The sequence below is a fragment of the Pinus tabuliformis genome, chromosome 6 (assembly GCF_031772625.1).
Source record: "Pinus tabuliformis cultivar Carrire ecotype Pingquan chromosome 6, CPIR1, whole genome shotgun sequence".
NCBI classification, from domain to species: Eukaryota; Viridiplantae; Streptophyta; class Pinopsida; order Pinales; family Pinaceae; genus Pinus; species Pinus tabuliformis.
Genome location: NC_142292.1, coordinates 1,958,869,309 through 1,958,886,227, shown reverse-complemented (window position 1 = coordinate 1,958,886,227; position 16,919 = coordinate 1,958,869,309). Strand labels below are relative to the sequence as shown.

The following is a 16,919-nucleotide window of genomic DNA, read 5'->3' as shown; positions in this document are numbered from 1 at the left end:
TAATTCTGAAGCCTGTTAGGCCGCCTATCTGAGGACAGTTCGTTTCAAGAATCACATGTGGTCGAGATTGTAAAGCGAGTTGAAGGAGCGAAGGAGTCGCATGTCGTCGTATTTCTCAAGTTGGTGTGAGAATTTCTAGCATACTCTTCAGAGGTTCAAGTAGGTTACTGATTCCATCATCTCTCTTGCTGATAAGTTGCTCAGTGCATGAGCAAGTGAGTTGTCGAGTCCTTCCCAGAAGTAAGCAATATGTATGCGCAATGCATGGTATATTTTCCCAAAAAAAGAAAAGATCAAAAAGAGAAAAGCATCCCTACAAAATAGGGATCTAATTTTAGCAGTCCGAAGGAGGCACTTGAGTTATTTTGGAAAGTGCCACGAAGTTTCGCTTTTTCCTTTATTTTTTGCCTTCGCGTCATAAAACCTAAATTGGCCAAATCTATTTTCACATTCGATCTTGGAGCCTTGTGTCAGGCCAGGCAGTAACTCCAAAAGGAAAAAATGATTCGTGCATTTTATTCCATCAGGTAGGTCTTCATTATATACATGAGGGCGAGACTGTTTAGTTCATCTCTCGATGACTGTTCATATTTCTTATTTATCTATTTACATAAATTCACCCAATCACAAGGATTAGGTGTCAACATTCCCCCCCTTAATCTGAAGGGATGCTGGTGAGTCCAAGCATCATTCTGAATCATTTAAGCTTTTCTCATCCAACCACTTTGGTGAAGATGTCTGCAATTAGCTCATTTGTGGAACAATGACGGAGATGGATTGTTTTGGCCTCAACATGATGTCGAATCAGATGATATTTATTATTGATGTGCTTCGTTTGATCATGGAACTTTGGCTTCTTGGCCAACTTTATTGCAGAGGTATTGTCAATCATGAATGGAGTTGACTATACTTGTTTTACCGGCAAATATTTAAGAATTTTCTTGAGCCACACAATTTCTTTTGTTGCTTCAGCTGCTACCATGTATTCTGCTTCTGTTGTGGAATCTACTGGAACTGATTGTTTGTGTGATCCCCAGGGGATAGTTCTTAATCCAAGACTCATAGCATATCCTAAAGTTGATACCCCAGTTTCTTTGTCTCCATCGAAGTCTGAATCAGAGTATCCAATCAAGATGAAGTCGTCCACCTGTGTATACTTGATTCCAAAGTCTTGAGTTTCCTTCAAGTACCTTAGAACGCTTTTCGCAGCAGACCAATGCCCCTCACAAGGCTTTTGCATAAACCTAGAGAGGATTCGAACATCAAACGAAATGTTTGGTCTAGTAGTAGTTAGGTAGTTGAGACTTCCTACAAGTTGTCTATACTTTGTTGCATCCTCAAATTCTTTTCCTTCAATAGATGTGAGCTTTAAGTTTTGTTCCATTAGAGTAGTAAGAGGATTGCACTCTGTCATGCCAAACCTATTCAACAAATCTCCAATGTATTTCTTTTGAGAAAGAAATATGGACTTCGGATGTTGGGTTACTTCAATTCCAAGATAGTAATGAACATAGCCCAAATCAGTCATTTCAAAACTTTTCCCCAATTCCTTCTTTATGGATGCAATGTAGCTTTCATTGTTCCTTGTCATCAAAAGATCATCTACATATACCACAAGATATACAACTGTTTTTCCAACTTTCTTGACAAATAAAGTTGCATCATCAAGATCATAATGTTTGAAATTGAGTTTCAGAAGATGCTCAATTAGTTTTTCATACCAGGATCGCAGTGCTTGTTTGAGGCCATACAAGGACTTCACCAGTTTTCATACTTTATGTTCATGTCCTTTCACAGCAAATCCTTTAGGATGGGACATAAAAACATTCTCTTTTAGATCTCCATTTAAGAAAGTAGTTTTTACATCCATTTGGTGGAATTTCCAACCGTTTTGAGCTGCTAGTGCAAAGAGTGTCCAAATGGTAGCCCATTTTGCTGTGGGGGCAAAAGTCTCCTCATAATCGACCCCTTCCTTCTATGAAAAACCTTTTGCCACAAGCCTAGCTTTGTGCTTGTCAAGTGAGCCATCAGCTTTATACTTGTTCTTGTAGACCCACTTGCAGCCAATTGGTTTGGTTCCTAATGGACGATCAACCAGCTTCCAAGTGTCGTTCTTTATGAGGGCATCATACTCCTCTTGCATTGCTTCTTTCCATTCATCATGAGAAGCAGATTCTTTGAAGGAATTTCGTTCAAAATCTATAGACAAGTTCAATTCACAATCATAAGAAACATCCATATCAACAGGTGAATTAGAGTCATCCACATCACCTCCATTTTGTCGGTTTGAATTTCTAGTTCCTCTCTTTCCAACTTCATCAGGATGAACAATTTCAAGTATCTTTGTCAGCCACTTTGGGGGGCCTTTTTTAGATGTTCCAGGCTGCTCCATTGATTGAGTTGGGACTGAATCAAGATTGAGTCTCCCAATTCTATCAATCACATCAGTTAAAGCATCATCCATTGTTGGAGTTTCATGCGGGGAAGAGTGTTCTACAGAAGAAGATTCCACATGTTGATCTAGTATAGGAATCCCCCCTTCAAGATGTGGAATCTGATTATCAAATTCTTGAAATGATTTTGCTTTTGCGAATCTATCCAAGCGATCAAGTTTCCGCTCAACAACATTGTCAGTTTTGGATGATTCAAGAAAAATTACATCTCTAGATACAACAAACTTCTTATTTACTTCATCATAGAGGTGGTATGCTTTGGAGGTGTTTGAATACCCCAGAAAGATACACTTACAACTTCTAGCACCAAGTTTGTTTCTATGTACCTTTGGTATCAAGGCATAACAGGTGGAACCAAAGACCCTGAGATGCTTTACCGAAGGAACATGTCCATACCACATTTCATATGGAGTCTTGTTTCTTATAGCATTATATGGACATCTATTCTTTATATATGCAGCACATAGAACATCTGTTACACAAAAATATCGTCGCCATGATTATTTGCAGTCAGTATGGGTCTCTCATCACTTGTATTGTCCTCCTAAGCAAGTCTCAGACCTCAGCTCTTCAAATCAAGCTTTGAAAATGAGAGAAAGACATTAAAAATAAATGTAACTCTGGTTCCGCACTTTCTCTCACTGTCACCTGCGGTCCCGCACCTTCTGTGTACAAAAGCTGCAGACCTGCCTGCTCTGTCCCTAATGGCGTAGGTGCAGACCCCTGTGAAAGTCAAAAGGCGCAAGTTTTATCTTAAAAAACTCACTTTGGGTTAATTCTAGAGGTTTCTAGAAGGAATTTTGACGTGGATTGTTTGCTCTGAGGTGGTTCATCCATCCCAAAAGAGAAGGAGCTAATCCCTTGATGAGAGGAGTTATCCCTTTGAAGGAGGACCTAGTAACCTCCCTCCATTGCACTATAAATACAGGCATTGGGATGGTTGCTAGAGAGGTTAGAAGCTGAACATTTTTTAGGGTAAATGATGGTGAAATCAAGACTTCCTAGTTAAGCCTAAAGAGGAGAGATCACATACCTTTTTGGTTTCATTGGGGAGTGAGTGAAACTTGTCAAAGTAGAGGAGACTTCTTGCTGGACCCTGGGAGGAGCTTGTACAGCGTCAAGGCAAAGGTTGTAAGGTTCTTCTTCTTTTGAATTAATACAATCAAACTCATTTTTCTCAACAAGTATCTTATGTTATTTGTTTCATGGACTCCTTGACTTTCATGTTAAATATGTTTTATGTAATTGGCTTTTCAGGTGCTATTTAATTTGTTTGCCTTGTTTGTGTTTGCAGATTCACGAAAAGGAGCTCATTTGGATCAAAGAAGCGAGGGCATCCACAAGCTTGCGTTGGACCTAAGGTAGGCCCTAAAAACACTTGTTTGTTATTGTTTATCAAAGCATATTTAGAGAAAGATAGTGTCTGGTTGGTTTGCTTATCATTAGGTCTTCTTTAGATTCTAGGAAGGTCTATCTTGTCCGCAAGATCGACCTATTCTGTGTGACAAAATGGCCACTCCGCTGGGGAATTGATTGTTTTCCTTGTTTATACTTTGACATGAGAAACTCTATTTTTGTTTCTGTTTTTGGCTTGATGATTGTGGGATTGGGTGGATTTTGTTAATTTTGAGTTAGTTTTTATTTTTCACAGTTTTGGGAGAAGTACGCACCCTCTGAGTTAAGCACAGTGCGTACCTATACGCACTTTTGCTTTGTGCACAGAGCGTGAATGCACCTGTGTAAACAGGCTGCCTGCGTACCTTGTCAAAATTTAGAGAAATTTTAAATTTTTCTCTTTTTTATCAGTTTAGAATTTGTTTATAGGTTTTAGCCATTACCCAGACCTGCGTGTACCCTGTCAAAAACTTTCCTTGGTTTAATCTCACTAGTGTTAGGGTTTTAGGTGAAATTCCTAGGAGTTTTGCTTGTTGTGTTTGGTTTTCATTTTGGTTGTGTAGTGGCTCTGAGCTTAGAAGCTGTAGGGACTTCAGATCACCTTAGTGTCTACTAGCTTTCTTATGAGTCTGACCATGTATGAAATCTCCCCCTTGTTGAGTAATCCGCTTTGTATTTTCTCATTTCAAAACTTTGAAAAGCTTGTCTTTGAAAGTTTGGATTTTCATTTTCAAAAAGAAAACGAAATTGGTTGTTCTTGACTGATTTGTGATTCTGCAAAAATTAGTCCTTAGCTTGCATCTATCTGAGTAAAACATCCTTAAAAAAGACTTTTAGTAGGGTTTGACTTCAAATAGGTTTTTATAATTTGTAGATCTCAAAGTTAGTCATTTTCATTAGTTTTGAGTGTTTTGCAAAAAATATAAAAAATCTCTTTTGAAAAAGTTTGTTTTTTGTAGTGATTGAGTGCTTTGAAACGAAAAAGGGAAATTTTTGTGAAATAATTAGTTGTCTCGTTTTGAGTTCTTTGGAAAGGAAAATCTCTTCTTTTAATTTGTTTAATTGAGAAAGATTTGTTTTTACAAAGTTTTTGCATTCTCAAACTCCTTCTTAGTTTAGAAGTTCATCGAAGAGAAAAAGATTGTTTAGATCATATTAGGTGCATTTTTAGTGATTTTGAGTCGAGTCTTCATACCACAAGTTTCATCTCCGCACCTTTGGACTTGAAAAAAACCACTAAAATTAACGCTTAAAGTAAAATTTACCTAGTAACCTTTTTATTTCTAGGGCTCTGATACACCAACTTAGCTTAGGCTAGTGTCTTGGATTAGGAGAGTAATTAACTCTCCAAGACAGTAAAAAAAAACAAGTAGCTGTATCTTGTGGTAGGGAAGAAATCCAATTGTTGCATTTATGCTGTGGGAAAGCTCCTCTTAAAGGAGAAGCACGAGATCGTGTCCGAACCAGTGTGGGAATCAATCCTTCCTCATTGAGAACGACGCCAGATATTCACGTATTAAAAACGGTAAACCTCAGATTAACCATTGTCGAGGAGCCTGGGGTCACTTGTTGGTAAACCTTGGATTATGTCAAGGAGCCTTCAAAGGGATTGAGCTTGCTACTCTGCCCTTGTGTGCGTATCGGATCGTAGACTATTCCCCCAGGTGTATTTGTCTCAGTTGGTAACCTTAGTGGCCATATTCTTTAGGACTCTTCCTGAGGTGACAGTGGTGGGAAGATCCCACTGTACCTGGAGCAGACATCGGCTAGAATCACTTTGATTTTCTGGGGGGTTCACTTCACTCGAGACGGTTAAGTGGAGGAACTTGTGCCAGTCTATTCATTAAGCAGGTTGCCGGGGTAACTGTTCCAACCGCCATTTCTGTACTAAACTCTGCGACGTTGGATTTCATCACCAACTAGTGTTTTCGGTCCGGAAAGTTATTGTTTGTGTGTGTTTGATATCCTAGATTCTTTAGGTGTGTGATTCAAATTTGTTTGGTTCTTTAGAGACCTTAGGTGCTTTTTATTGAGATTTTACTTTGTTTGTGTGTGAAGTAGTTAAAAGTCTTTAACTGTGATTGAATTACCAAGATAGTCCCGTAGACTTCGGGACCAGTCTCCTGAGATTATAAACGTGGCTGAGTTACTGAGGAAGTCCCATAGACTTCGGGTCCAACCTCCTGAGGAAGTACCAAGCCAACTTGAATGCTTAAAAGTTCTCGTAACTCCTAGAGACAGTAGAGTTGGGTCACCGGAAGAAGGAGAATCTTCTTTGATTGTACATCCTGATTTTCAAACGCTAGTAGCAGAATATAATCCACAGTCAGTCTCTGTCTCCGAAATCGCTGGTAGCTTTTCATCTACCAGCGATATAGGTGAAGAACCCGAAATATCTGAGCCTGAAAGTGAATTTGCTGCTACTCCAACATCGGGGTTTGTTTCTCCAACTTTTAGTGGTCCCGGTTCACCTAGGGTAGAAAGAGTAATCACTCAATATCTTCCTTCTGGACTTATTTCTATTGAAGAACTTGCTCCGGAAGAAGAAGAAGTAGGCATCCCTATCCTTGAAAATCAACCTGTCATTGAACTAAGGGAGCGTGAATCAATTTTTTACAGTCCAACTAGGAGTAGTTCTTGGTATCTTTCTTTGACTAATTATTTAGAAAACTCAGGGTTAAGTTTTTCACCACCTCGTGCTCCTTATCACTCAACACCTAGAGGTTTTTATACTCCTGTAAATATGTCAGGACAGTCATCCATGTTTACTCAATTGCCCGAATCTCTTTTGTACGGTGGTCCATCTATTCCCTCTAGGTATCAGTCTCTTTCTGGTACTTTTTGGGGAGCATCTCCTCAACCCATTGAGAAAGGGTTATTAACTGGAAGCAATGGTGCAAAGCCGTTGAGCGTAGAAGACATTCTTATGATCTTAGGTTCTATTCCCAATACTCAACCTCAAGGTGGCCAGTTACCAGCTGGGGGGCAGCCTCAATTAACACCTGGGGGGCAACCTCAAGGTACACAATTTACATCTGGGGGGCAACCTCAAGGACAGTATGTTCCTCAAGGTCAACCCCAGACTCAGTGTGTACCCCAAGGTCAACCCCAGTATCAATTTATACCTCAAGGTCAACCCCAATATCAGTATGTGCCTCAAGGGTATCAACCCCAAGGTCAATACTTGAACCAAGGTTTCCAACCACCCCAAGGTCAAACGTATGTTCAAGGAATGAGAAATGTACCTTTCAATTATCAATCCTACCCTCAACCCGGTTATGGTCCTCAATATTCTCAACCAGTTATGGGTCAGTACTCCAGAATGAATATATTGTGGGATCCATCGCAAACCCAACAGATGTTGCAGCCAAGTGTACAGTTGTCATCTCAAACTGGACAACCCTTAGTTTCTGGTACACCCCAGCAACCAGTCCAGTCTAACGTTCAAACCTCTATACCTTTGGTAGTTTCTCAGCCTGGGCCTAGTACACCTCGTACTCCGCCCCAAACGACTGCTATAACTGCCGCTACATCTGTTCAATCTACCCCACCTACTTCTGGAGTATCGACAGCTCTGGTTTCTACTGTTCCTGTATCTACTCCTCAGACATCTTTACCACCATTTGGATCTACGATTCAAATTCAGATGCCTGTAGGATAACCTGGTTTAAGTACGGTTGTCACGATTCAACCATAATTCACCTATCAACTGTACCAGGGACAGTACCAATTCGGTCCTGCTGTCCAGCATCAAGTTTATCAGTATCAACCGTATCCTGGGTACACTTATCAACAACCTCAACAACCCCAGTACGGTCCGATTAATCCTGATTTTTCAGGAGGATACAATATCCCGAACGCAATTCCTATTCCTTGTTATCCTGGATATCCTCTTCCTGGGGCTAGTCTCATGACCCAGAGTTTCAGGGATCCTAATCGGCAGTTACCGTTTATCACAACTTTGGACTTGCCTGACTTGTCGCGCCTAACGAACGATCCCATTGATTATCTTCCGTTTTGGCCGCCAATGCCGAATAAGTTTCCCAGTGACATTCCCAAGTTCGAAGGTAAATCAGGAGAGGACTCGTTGAACCATGTGATGACTTACCACCTCTGGTGTGCGTCTAACTCCATCACAGATGATTCAATCCGTCTTAGACCTTTCCATCGCACTCTAATTGGCCTTGCGGCCAAGTGGTACATTGAGTTACCGTGAGGCACTTTTTATAATTTTAGTCAGTTAGCTACCTCGTTTTTTACTCATTTCCAGGTGCCAGTCCAATATGAAAATGGCACGGAATTGTTAACTTTGCTAAATCAATCGACATCCACGTACATTTCAGATCATATTCATGAGTGGAGACGTCGACGTCGTTTAGTGAAGGTATTTATTCCGGATCAAATCTTGGCTGAGTGGTTTGTAAAATCTTTGTTGCCAAAGATCACTAAAGATGTTGCTAAAGATGGAGTTGTTACTGAGGAGCAAGTCATTGCTCAAGCACAGTACCTTGACTTGGTCTATACTCAGTCAGGTATGTTACATGAAAAAATCCCCAATCTTCCCCAGCAAAATCAAATCGCTGCAGCTCCTTCGGGATCTCATGCCGTCGATGGTATGATTGGCACGGTTAACACTAAAAGTAAGAAGAAGTCTTCCAAGAATTTTTCCCCTATCATAACCTTGCCTGATTCCCCAACAGGAGATTCTTCTACAGAGATTTCCGCCGATATTCACGTTGTAGAATCATCTACAGCCAAATCAAAATCCGGTGGGAAGAAGAAAGGAAAGAAGAAGAATAAAACGGACAAAAGTTCAAAGGAGAAACCTGAAAAGGCGGAATCCAATGATGAAAAGCGCAAACCTCGTTATCCTTGTCTCATTTGTGACGATGAACATTTTACAAGAGACTGCCCTCATCGTGTAGAGGTTACAAAGATTGTCAAGGGTTCCCAAACTCCTATTGTTTTGAAGGATCCTTTTCCGACTCAAGACAGCAAGATGATAGGTTCATCCTCGAGTGCCAATGAATAACCCATACTGATGATGTCCCATGTTAGGATTGCGACTCGATCGCAAGATTATGGTAGTAAGAGTCTTGTTGATGGTAAAGAAGCAGAATCTTCCCATTCTAATCCATCAACCTCAGCTCCCGGTTCCGATCCACTACAGATCGAGAAACCTAATCCAGACTTGGTAATCAAACCGCCCGCCAAGGGTATACATCGAAAGTCAGCTTTCAATCCACATGTGAGAGCGGCTCAAAATTATAACATTGTTGAGGATTTAGCTGTTTCACCCTCAGCAATGTCGACTTTAGAAGTGCTACAATCATGCCCAGCACAACATAAATTACTTTTGTCGGCTATAGGAGCTGTTGATGTTCAGGACCCGAACCTAATAATTTTCGATCTAGAAAATAGTACACCGCGTTTGCCTCATCAAATGGCTTTCTAGATTCCAGTGATAGTAAAAAATAGGCCTATTCATCAGACTGTAATTGATGAGGGAGCCTCAACGTGTATTATGTCGATACAGTGTTGGAGATCGCTTGGTTCTCCTTCACTAAATCAATCCCCGATGATTCTAAAGGCCTTTGATGGCCGTGGGTTTCATCCTTTTGGCATTCTACAGGATTTGCTTATAGGGGTTGAAGGAAAAACCGTTAGTCTAGATGTGGAGGTGGTTGATGCCCCTCTAGACTACAACCTTATCTTGGGTCGAAGTTGGTCTTACGCTATGATAGCGGTTGTTTCATCGGTCTTTCGAGTAATAAAGTTTCCACACAATGGGAAGATCGTAACAATAGACCAGTTGGCTTACTTTTCATCCGACCCAGCCTCTTCGGAGAGTATTCAGCATGTTGGTAAAACGACTATCCCATATAAGGATGTTGGAGTAGGATTAGTTAAAGATGCTGGTTTACTAGGAACTTTTCCTTTTCCTCCAATCAACGCATCATCTTCATTTGCAACCATTCATATGATTACATCAGACACCATTATTTATGATGATCCTTGGATCGTCCCTTCTGAATCTGAGATAGACTCATTTGGCAATTCCATGCCTTTGAGTCCATATGAAATTGCCTATGAAGCCATGCAGTCTTTTGCCAACCCGTGTTCAACCGAAAATGACTTAATGAATGTGGTCCGTGAGGAATCAATTTTCACATCAACCTCGGATTTAACTACGTTTTCTGAACTTGTTCACTTTGATGAGCAAATTCGTGAAATCCTATGCGTAGATGATTTACCATGGGAAGATCTCCATCACAGATCTTCGTTTTTACCTGAGGATGATCGTTTTGAAAATGATTTCTCATCAATTTTTACAACTGAATATGTCAAGGAACCTCAGAATCCAATGAAACATCCCGATTCAGAGTTAAATTTGGGAAACATCTCTTGAACTTTTCCTATTGACATTTCGGTCAAGCCCGGAATTCTTGAGAACATTCATATAGGTGCCTCGTGTACAGATGACGAAATTCAATTATATAAGGCCCTATTTCAAGAATTTCGCGACGTGTTTGCCTGGTCCTATGAGGAAATGCCAGGAATTGATCCCGCGATTGTTGTTCATGAGATCAAGACTTACCTAGACGCTAAACCCGTCCGGCAACGTTTGCGTCAGATTCACCCACGAAAAGCTGCTGCAATTAAAGCATAAGTTGAAAAACTGTTGAAAGCAGGTTTCATTTATCTGATCCCGTTAACGGATTGGGTATCGAATATTGTTCCGGTTAACAAAAAGCAGGGAACAATAAGAATATGCATCGACTATAGGGACATTAATCGAGACTGTCCAAAGGACAATTACCCAACCCCCTATATCGATCAAATCATTGATGATTGTGCCGACAACGAAACATTTTCCTTTATGGACGGTTTTTCCGGATACAATCAAATCAACATTCTACCCGCCGATCAACCAAAAACGGCTTTCATTTGTCCATGGGGGACCTTTGCTTATTGCAAATTACCTTTTGGGCTTAAGAATGCCGGAGAAACTTTTCAAAGGGCGATGTCTTTCTCTAGTCAATTTAATGTCTTAAATTGCTCTACATAAATTATCAATCTGGGTATCGTAAATTGATGAAGTGTGGTGCACTATATGTGCTTAGTTAACCTTTCTCTTACTTCGTTGTTTTATAGTTTAATTTGTTTTTGGGGTTTTGTTCTTGTTGGTTTTCTAACGTCTTAAGAATACTTTTAAAGGACAAGTATGGATAAAGATTTCAAGACAAGGCCTATGTCCTTAATGGTAACTTCCAAAACATAGCACTTCAAAAGAACTTAAAACATGTTATTGAGGGAGTTAGTATTTAAACAAAAGTGTAAATATACAACTAGTTCAATCAAAATAAAATGCAATAATCAAATAATGAGAGAATGACTATGAGACCCAGTATCCTTGCTGCTTCAGCAAAAGGACAAGATGATTCTATCACGTCATTAGTTCATTAAAAGGCTATGTGCATCACTAATCTACAATCAACTTGAAAGCAATTTATGTACAATAATATACATGTTAAAAATAAAATAAAATGCAGTAATTCAAACTGTACATTAATATACATGAAAATCAGAAAAAGAAATACAAGAAATTAAAGTGACAACTATACAAGGCAGGGGCCCCCTACCACCTATGAAATCAAATGCTTAAAGGAAAATAAAGACATCAAATAAAGAACTAATGACATCGGCCTAGTATCTATGCTGCTGATTTAAAATGAAAATGAAATGTGAAATCTAAGTGACACTACATAAAGGAGACAAATCACACTACTTTAACCTTTTCTTAACATTTTTGCCTTTCAGCTAGATTCATCATGTGATAACAGTTATGAACAAGTCATCAATGTGAGTCTTAAAGCAAACTAAACCAAGCTGTACTAAGTGATATTTTGGCTCCAATAAAGTTATTTGATTATGGAAAAAGAACCATCAATAGATGAACAACTTGATATCTAAGAGCAGAAAGTAAAGTGCAAGTTAAAGAAATGATACTAATGAAAATCAAACTAGAAAAATAAAGGTCAACAACATAGACAAGATGATCACATATGCCATTAGTCATGAAATCAAAGAAAAATTAAACACACTTGCATGAATTAAAATTGCATGAATGAAAAATCTAATCTACCTTACATTCTACAAAGCAATATTTACAAAATGAAATCTACTCTACTTACATCCTAATATGCTCCATGACATCTACTTCACATCTCCTTCCATGTTGAGAAAATCAAAGCTTTACTCAATTTCTTCAAAAGTACAAAGTACAAAAGCTTTCAAAAGCCATGGGACTAACAAGCTAAAAGGACTAAGAAAAGACTAGCAAATGAAGGAGAGAGATCTCCTATTTATACAAAAAGATGAGAGCCATCTCATTAATGATAATCCATGAATCTCTCCCTCTACCTCTAGAGTCCTAATCAAAATAGGAACTGATAAAACACATGTCTTCTTAGAGTTACAATACAATTAGGAGATGTGACACATATCCTCATGATCCCATGATTCTTTCCAACCAAATTCGAATTTGGCCTTAGAGTGCCAAATAAGGGTCTTCTAGAAGTCTCCTTTCAACCTACACATGTCAACAAACTCAACCCATTTGTTAGGTATAAGCATATGCACATTATTTTCTAATGTTTAACCACAAATTCACTTAAAAGACTTAGAAATAATAATGATTGGAAAAACATAAAGGTGACCCAATGATAATGAAAGTGGGATGAATGTGGTGACATAGTAGTGAAATGGAGGTGAAATGGAAGTGATATAATGGACATAATAGTGAAAGTGTAATGCAAATGAATGACATTTTCAGGACTCAACAAACCCCCCAACTAAAGCTATTGCATGTCCTCATGCAATATATATTACATTAACTCTTTTGATCCTGGAGCTTTGGCTTAACTTTGCATGATATCATTTGATAACTTCATATTTCTGCAAAGTGTTTCACTTGAATTGCAACATGGTTGGTTCTTGTGTTACAACCATTTTTTGTTGCCTTCTATTTTGATCTTTAAACTTTGCATAATGATATTTTGATTATTGTTGCAAAGTATATCTTTATTCGATTGCATAATGGTTGGTTCTTGTGTGACAACCATGATTTTGTTTGTATCCAATTTATCCTTTAAGCACTTTTTCAAAAGCCATTGTATGCTCATAATAGCAATGTAATAATTAATATATGTTGGAAGTATGTGAGCTCTTGAATATGATATGGACATGGCAAGATATGAATATGAATGTATTCCCCCCCCCAACTGATGGTATTGGCAATTTTATGAAATGAGGAAGAGAAATGTTTTTCCAACAATTATCATTCTAGCTTTTTATGGAATTCTATGGTTAAAAGTTAGAAAATTCCGTACCTTCACTTACCCTTTGGAATGGATGAGTTGTATGTGTGGTGGCTGAAAACTTCTGATCATTTTCTTCTTCAAGTGGCTGATCAAGAGGAGTCATGGATAGAGAGATAAGATGACTTTTTATTGCTTCTACTAAAACTTGTTGAATCTGCTCCAAAATGCTGAAAATAATAGTCTTCATGTCTTCAAAACTCATTGGCACAATTCCTACTATGTGAAAAGATGTTCTGATGTCGAACATAGTAGGAAATTTTTGGCTTAGTGGCCATTAATGGATGCCACTAGTCAACACGAGAACTCTCACCATTGATGACAATGAGAGTCAAGATGCCCAAACACATCTTGCTAGGTACGAATGAATTTTCTGATGTCGAGTCACCTAGAAGATCTAACGAATAAGGGACATTAATGTATTCCCATTGTTTGTCAGCATGAGGACTTGCCATTAAGGCATGCAAGCCTCAAGGTGTTTTTACAAAGAACTTAGACTCAAAGGACTATGGACTCAATAATTTGCATTGAAGCAGGGCTTATTTGCGGAATGAAAATGACAAGGAATGGAAAATGAAAATGGAAAATGGCAATGGAGAACAGAAATGGCAATGGCAATAAGCATGTGAATGAGCCTCTTGCTTTTATTTATGGGTTATGAATGGACAAAAAGAGATGGAAAGTGTATGTGAATGTAAGTGGAAAATATGGAGGAAAATGGGATGAATGGTTTATTATGAGGTATGGATGTGATGGATGGATATGATGGAGACAATAGTATCTGAAAGTTTTTCAAGTGTTTGGATTTGATTTTACATCAGCATATTTCCTCTTTGTTGTTGATCATCCTCTTATGAAACAAATTGGTCTCTTAGAGAGACACCATTCTCTTGTAGTCATTTGTCCTTCCTCCTGAAACCTGCAAAAAAACTAATACTTCTTCTTCAATGGAATGTAAGATTATCAAAGGAGAGAGGTGATCAATCTCTCTAGTTATGATATTTACACACAAAACTAAGAATTTGTATTAATGAAACAAGTTCTCAAAGGAAAAATCAAAAGAATTTATACCTGCTTTGGAATTGGTGTCCAAGTTGAATGTTGCTTCTTTTCAGCAATTTATTTCATTATTTTCCATTTCAAACTCTAATGATATATTTCTCATTGTATAGATCTTGTTGAGATCTTTCCAATGGTACTTAAATCTTCAAAATCTGATTTTGTATGAGAAAGATAGGCTGATTTGAACAATGAGGTTTTTCTGGCTGCGGAATTGGGGAACAGCTCTGTAGCTAAAAATCTTGAATAAAAAGTTAGCCATTCATCTTTCATTATCAGTCCAAAATTAATCAATACCTTCAGAAAAGTGAGAAAATAACTTGTTCATTTCATTGATTCAAAATTATTATTTTTTCTTGACATGCAGCGACTTAGTGTGGCGACTTTGTGATAATACACAATTTGACTTCCCTTTGACCGGGGTCTTTTTCATCAAATTTGACCAAATGAATAGGACACCATCCATGTACTGACATTTCCCTAGCTACCCATGTGACTTGTTTTGCTTGATGACACCTGCAACCTAGAGTTTAACAAAACAGCTGCGAAATCCGGGATTGGCTGCGGAAAGCCTGTGTGAGTTGCGGAAACGCTGTATTGGCTGCGGAAAGCCTGTGTGAGCTGCAGAAATGCTGTATTGGCTGCGAAAAGTGCAGAGTGTAGAAAGTACTGTGAAATGGAGTGGCTGTGTGCGTGGAAGAGAAAAAAAAATGTGGAGGAGTGAAGGCTGTAACAAATTGTTGTCCAACCTCAATAGATACTTCATATCCAACAAGATCTTGCAATCATTCCAAAACTTGTGATGACTCTGTCTACAAGATCTGGTTTCAACATGCGTATAAACATTGTCTTCTGGCTATAGGCTCTAGCCCCTCCCTGGATATCTTTGCATATGATCCTCAAAATGTATATCGACATATGTAACAAGCAAACAACTGTTGTAAACCTTTCTTGTTGTGATGGTATCGCTAGTCTCATCTCGTCTGGCGGACTTTTTTTTATTGTTTGGTGGAAACTTTGTCAACATCGATACCTCATTCGATGTTTTGATGGATGAAATCGCTTGGGATGCCGGGTGAAACTAAGTACACACAGTGTGCTAACTGTTGGTCACATGAGGCTATTGGTAAACGGACTGTAATCAAGGTTTGAAGCACAGCCGTGGAGTTTGCAGCAGGAGTTATGCGGCTATGAAGAGCCGTATGTAATTGGCTTACGTAACAGAGCCGTGTTCACTTGGATCACTGCTGGTTTTAATGAATTGCAACGGGTGGCATATAGGCAGAGGACGTGGTGGCAAAGAGTCCAGCACATAATCAAATTGGCGTTATCCTTCTTCAGGCACGCGAAATACATCAAACTGTCAGTTAATAACTCAATTTTTTCACGCGGCGGCAAAAACGAGGCTCCAAAGAACCGAAGATTTCTTCCAGACCGCCACGAATTTTATCAAATGGTTTCTGGGTTATCTGATTAACCCACCTGGAAAAAAAACCCATGTTTTAGCTTTCCTAAATTCGTCTCCATTTGGTCAAATCGAACGTTTGAAGTTTGACGTTTTTTCTGTGTTTACGCATTTTTCCTGAGTTAACAGTTCTGCATTCGGCTGTGAAATTGATTTTGAAATTTTTTTTATATGGAATACTTGGAGGAGAGGCGGCTGAAGGATCTGATCAAGAAGCATTCCGAGTTCATTAGCTACCCCATTTATTTGTGGACTGAGAAGACCACCGAGAAGGAGGTCAGTGACGACGAAGAGGAGACAGAGGAGAAGAAGGAAGATGAAGGGGATATCCAGGAAGTGGAGGAGGAAAAGGAGAAAGATAAGAAGAAAAAGAAGGTAAAGGAAGTGTCGCATGAATGGAGTCTCGTCAACAAGCAAAAGCCCATCTGGATGAGAAAGCCAGAGGAGATTACAAAGGAAGAGTATGCATCGTTCTATAAGAGTCTCACCAATGATTGGGAGGATCACTTGGCCGTGAAGCATTTCTCTGTAGAGGGTCAATTGGAGTTCAAGGTTGTTCTCTTTGTTCCGAAGAGGGCTCCATTCGATCTCTTTGATACAAAGAAGAAGCTCAACAATATTAAGCTTTATGTGAGAAGGGTTTTCATAATGAACAACTGTGAGGAGCTTATTCCCGAATACCTAGGAATGGAGATAGCCATAGATTGTTTTTTTCTCTGAAATTGTGAATTTTTATATTGCTTAGTCATTCCTGCATTTTCATTTTATTGCACTAACATCTTGACTGTAAATGTGAAAAACAGAGTGGTGGCTGCGGAAACCGGTATCAGCTGCGGAAACAGGTATCAGCTGCGGAAACCAGTGTCACAGCAACCACTTAGCTAAATAGAGATAGGAAATCTTAATGGAAATGATCATGGGGAAATAATTTTTATTGATGAAATGGATGGCATGGAGTGAAAATGAAGTTTATTTTTTTTTTTCTTCTCCTTTTTTTTTTTTTTTTTTTTCTTGAATCAATTGAAGTGATGAAGTTTATTTTGTCTCCTATTTTTTTTTTTTTAACAATTCTTTTTCTGATCCTCCAGATCACACAAAGTGCAGGAGGAGAGCATACTCAAGAATTATTATTTTTCTTTTTTACTTAACAATCCTTTTTCTGATCCT

At 38.8% G+C, this 16,919-nt stretch overlaps 1 pseudogene; it reads left to right on the top strand.

Moving 5' to 3' along the window:
* Positions 1-15,903: 15,903 nt before the first annotated feature.
* Positions 15,904-16,487, top strand: LOC149267008 (heat shock protein 90-1 pseudogene; annotated as a pseudogene).
* Positions 16,488-16,919: the final 432 nt, after the last annotated feature.